We start from the raw sequence: 6,000 nt of genomic DNA, 5'->3' as shown, positions 1-6,000 counted from the left end.
GGAGAAAAACTTTGTTTGATAACAAATAAAACCAGGATTTTATATTTTGATTATTTCGCAAATAGTTTCTTTATGATGATAAGTATTTGGAAAACCTTTATATTGCGTATATATAAAAAGAAAATGTGTGCTTTCGAATACATTTTACAAATATCGTGCGAGAGAAAGTTCATAAATATAGATCGACAATTTTTAAACGGTGAGTAATCGAGCTTATCAGCTAAATCATAAAAGCAAAAGGTGTATGTGTACTACATGTATATTGTCAGAAAAAAATACATTTTTTCTGGTTATACAATTGTTGTTTTTGTTCAATATTAGCATTATAGATCATCTTTAACCAAAACGAAATTACTTGTCGTCTTGAATAACGTATCATTACCTTTCACCATTATCATTGAATACAGTTTCTGTTATGAACTAAATGTCTTTTAGTTGATAGCTATCGATATGCACCAAACAGCCGAAGAGATATATATATATATAAAGCATGTAAAAATATTCATCGACCTTTAGATCTACAAGGTTGGGCTAGGCTTAGAGGTTGATAAATCCGTTTATAATAAGTTCCCCATTACACTGTAACATGTACATTGTGAAACATATCATACTTTTCTTTTAAATCCAATGTACGACTCGGAGTAAGAATACTTATAGCATGTATAGGGTGAGTTTTCCTTTATTACAGACTTTTGAAATACCTATAACTTGTCCTTTAGATCAACTGAATGCGGCAGGGTTTTATTATAATTTTGATTTGTTAGAGGTTCTTGATGATAATATAATATATATTTGTTTCCATGATAATAACATGCCGGACATGTTGACCATCGTAGATAGAGAGGAAACTATCATAATATAATGCTTCAGGAAACTGACAAACATGGACACACAACATTTTATAGAATCATACCATCCTTCAATTTATAAAATTTATTTCGCCTGAGAAAATTACTAATCACTAATAAAATGGTTTACTTTGAAATTCTTGCAATTTTCTTTTTGTGTAACTCAACATCCTGTAGGTATAACGTAATCACATTATGTGTATTGATGTTACATGTAATATACCTCACTATAAATAGTTAGTCGCATCTCACCATATTTTATAAGTCATAAATGTTGTCTGAAGTAATCTAACCATAAATCTGAAGTATTGTAACATATGTAACCCCTATATCAGGTTATCAGGGTTTTTTTAACGAGTTGGCTTAAACATGTTAAACATCTTGTTCCCGTTTCTTCATTTTTGTAGAGAAAGTTGATACATTCTTGAGGATTTAAAAATATTAGGTTATATCATCAAAGCTAGAAAATGTCTATTTAGTAAGTATACAATTGTTATATAAAACCGACAAAAGTTTTAGATTTTGTTTATTAAACTGTTCCAAACAAACAATTGCATTACAGTTGTATTACATCAATAGTTACTTTTAGCCATGGCGTTGTTAGTTTGTTTTAGATTTATGAGCTTACCTGTCCTTTTGGTATCTTCCGTCCCTCTTTTACAAAGGTGGGGTTAATACCAATATAATTGGCCTTTAATGTACCGAAAAGATTGTTAAAAAAACTTTGGAAGACATTTTTCTTGTAGATATATGTTTACATGTAGTTTGAAACAGATAATTCAGAAAGGGTTTACGATTACTCCATTGGACAAGAAGGATGAGCTCATTCGATATACAAAACAGGATCTATGTAATTCCGTGATACATGTTTGTTAAATTGAAAACTTTTATTGAAATATCAAAATAAATAACTTGTCTTGTTTTTTCAGATCTATATATATAAATAAAGCTTATTCACTGAGTTGTCAAAACGGCTTATTACTGAAGTGCATAATCGAACTGGGATGTTAAAAGACATAAAGCATAAGACATTAATGCTTGGTACTAATATGGTGTGTGTAACTGGTTTTCTACTGACATTGATGAATACACAAGCAAACCAGAGATGCAGTGAATTTATAAAAGACAGAACACAATTGACATTGACAAAACGAACCATCAACATATCCAATGCCAAACGACCGGCTTATACACGTAAAATTTTTATGAAAACGTCATACCCGATAGTAATATCACAACCGTACAAGATAAACAATGAAGACATTTGTCGACGTGTTCCAAAGATAGCATGTATTGTGATGGTACATACATCTCTCAACCATTTTGAAAGAAGGCGCAATATGCGGGAAACGTTTAACTCAACTTATTACAGTCCAAATATTATCCGTGTCGTTTTCTTAATGGGACTGACAAATAATTCAACACTGCAGACTATGATTGAATACGAAAGCTTAGTAAATAAAGATATTGTTCAGGGATATTTTATGGACACCTACCATGATTTGACCAAGAAAGGAGTCATGGGTCTGAAATGGATTACAGATCATTGCAGAAACGCCGAGTTTGTAGCAAAAATAGACAATGACGTATTTATAAATTTTCATAGAATGAGTGGTCATGTGACAGGGTTAGTGAAAGTCGTGTGTAGTATTATGGTGAGACAAAAAAACAGTTTTATTGTTGTTTATAACTAAGTTTACACGACGAGACCCGCAGAAGATGTTTATTCTATAAGGATGATACTATATATTGGAAATTTGTATAAAAACAATCGTTACATCACGTTTACCGAGCAAAGGTTAGCAAAGGTTAGTTTGTAATAGATCACGCCGTTCGAAATATTCGAGTACACCCAAACCCGGAAGTCAACAATCGTTTGTTTACATTATTATACCAGTGTCAACAATGTTGCCGACTTGTTACCAATATCAGTATTTCTATTGAACTTATTGTTTCCGAGCTTTATCTATCAACATGACTAGAAATAAGTTTAATGCAAATGCAAAGCGTAAATTAAAAGATTTGTCAAATAATACAGACTCATCATTTGATTCTCTAAACAACAACCTTATAAAAAGGGGTCGAAAAAACTTTTGAAAAACAACACCAGTGTTCATTCTATTCACGAGGGCTTGTCGTCCGATAAAACACCTGATAATCAGAAGCATGTCTACAATACGCAAACCAGTACACCGCTTCAGTACCCGTACCCGCTCCCTTTTCCTGGCCCCCCTCCAGCTCATTCTGGATCATATCCATCATTTACTTGGCTGCCACCTCCAGTGGCTGATAACAATGTTCTTGGTCATATTATGCAATACATCACAACAATCGATAGACGGCTTAGTAATTTAGAAAATATGGACAAAAAAATAGATAAATTGGAAAGATTTTGTGAAAAATATGGAGAACTTGTATATTCGAGTTAAAAAAACTGAAACCGGAATTGAAACCCTAACTTTACAGATGACTGAAGTACAAGGTATATGCGTTTCTCATAAAATAAAACATGACGAGTTATGTGTAGAGAAGGATGCCATGTGGGTATCTATTGCCGCTGGTGGCAAAACGAAGAACTGGAATCAACCGTGACAGATTTGCAATGTGAATCTCTGAAACAAAACTTGGTGTTCTGCGGAGTCGTTGACCAACCGGGTGAAAACACAGACAGTCTATTAAAAGGATTTATCCGTTCTGAAATTAACATAAAAAGTGAAATTGAATTTGTTAATGTTAGACGCATCAACAGCAAATTCAAACCACGTCCCATAATTGCATCGTTTGAAAGTTTGAAAGACCGGGAAAACGTGCGCCGTTCAGCTTATAAATTAAAGGGAACTCCGTTCAGCCTGAGTGAGCAGAACCAATCAGATATTCTTGTTTAACGGAAAAGGTTTATTCCAATTTTAAAAGAAGCCCGAAGTCAAAATGTCAAGGCGGTGTTGATCAAGGACAAGCTTTACATTGATAATGATGTTTTCGACCCTTTAAAACACAAGCAATGCATAAAGGAGACAACCGTGGCATTTCCGAGTGGTGTTAGTTCGGGGAATTCGAAGACAAAGAGCACAGTTGGTAGTAACGACAATGACCCAGGCCCCGATAGCAGTATGGCTGAGAAGGAAGACTAGGATAGCGTTGAAAGACTTCCAACTAGTGTTTTATCTAACATTTGTACTGATAGTTTAAGATTTATATCGTGGAATATTAATGGTGGTTTACAAACAAAACTTGATGATAAAGCATTTGTAATTTTTTTATGTACATATGATCTTGTTTTTCTTACAGAATGTTGGTTTGAAAAAGATTTTCATTTCATTTACCTGATTATAATTGTCATTTATTTCCTCGATTGAAAGCTAAATCCATTCAAGGAGGAGGTATTGTTATTTTGATTAAAAAATGTTTTTCTGCTGTTATGTTATTGATATTGAAACTTGTATTTTAGACTCTATTGTATGGTTGAATATTAAGCAGGGTATATTAACCAAAGACATATCTGTATACATTGCTTGTATTTATATTCCCCCAGTTAAATCTAAATACTATAAGTTATATGATTGTGATTTATACAATGAGTAAGAAAATAGCATTGAGTTATACTCTGAACTTGGTCACGTTTTTATTCTTTGGGATTTGAATGGTCGAACTGGGACGTTAGTCGATTTTGTGGAAAAGGATGATATTCCTTTTACTGTAAAGAACCAAATTTGTGGCGCTTTTGAATATTTAGCCAATATTGTTCTTCCGAAAACAGTTATGGATCTAAAATAATTAGTATGTGTAAATCCTCAGGATAAGTGAATGGTAGGCACAAAAACGGATTTTCAAATGACTTTACATATTGTGGCCCTATTGGTATGAGCGTTCTGGATTACTTCATTGTACCTTCGTTTTATTTCCCGAATATAAACCAGTTAATTGTGTCAAACTTTACAACTTATTCGGACCGTGCATTTTTACATTTAGAACTGAATCTATTTAACACCATGCGAAACCCAGGCAAATGCTCAGATGCCATGAAAGATACAGAACGTTGTGTTAAATACAAATGAAAAAATCAATTTAAAGAACAGTGTATTGAGTGTATTCGTATCAATATGGACAATATTATTCGTTCACAGAATCGTATAAACTTTGAAAATCAAAATTCTTTTGATAAATCGCTGAGCAATTTTACATGTATGATAGGGGACATTATGTCGCCTTTCTTTAAAACGATGCCGTATGTTAACAATAAGCCGTATAAACCAGATAATTATTTCGACAAACCTTGGTTCAACACACGATGCAAGGAACTTTATCGTTGTTATATCGATTATCTACATGTTTTCAATCGTTCAATTGGATAAATCGCTGAGCAATTTTACATGTATGATAGGGGACATTATGTCGCCTTTCTTTAAAACGATGCCGTATATATGTTAACAATAAGCCGTATAAACCAGATAATTATTTCGACAAACCTTGGTTCAACACACGATGCAAGGAACTTTATCGTTGTTATATCGATTATCTACATGTTTTCAATCGTTCAAAATCAATTGTAAACCATACAAACTTAACTTGTGCAAAGAGGGAATATAAAGTTATGGAACGTCGTCTTAAGCGAGAATACCAACGTATAGTGGGTAATGTAATGGACTTTTTGAAATAAAGTAACCCAAAACTGTTTTATTCTTAATTTAGGAAAAGGACCGAAAAGAAAAATAATGTATCGTTACAATCTTTCTTTGAACACTTTAAACAATTGTCGTCTGTTAATATAGACAATATATGTGACGAAGATTTATTTAATAACACTAATGGTGATTGTTTATATCCTGAACTTGATGAAGTGATTACAGAGGAGGAGATTTTAAAAGCCATTCGCAATTTAAAGCGCAATAAAAAAACATGGGGTAGACGGTATATTTAATGAATATTTTATAGAGTATAAAGATGTGTTTATGCCAACATTAGTCAAGGTTTTCAATGATATTTTACAGTCCGGTATATTTCCTACTAGCTGGGCCATTGCTATACTTGTGCCTATTTTCAAGAAACGAAACGAAGACGATCCAAATAACTACAGAGCTATAAGTCTTGTAAGTAATTTCGCAAAATTATTCACTTCCGTATTAAATCAACGTTTGATGAATTGGTCCGATTC

The sequence above is a fragment of the Mytilus trossulus genome, chromosome 6 (genome assembly GCF_036588685.1).
Source record: "Mytilus trossulus isolate FHL-02 chromosome 6, PNRI_Mtr1.1.1.hap1, whole genome shotgun sequence".
Classification (NCBI taxonomy): Eukaryota; Metazoa; Mollusca; class Bivalvia; order Mytilida; family Mytilidae; genus Mytilus; species Mytilus trossulus.
The sequence above is the reverse complement of the archived record's forward strand: the minus strand, read 5'-3'. Positions refer to the sequence as shown.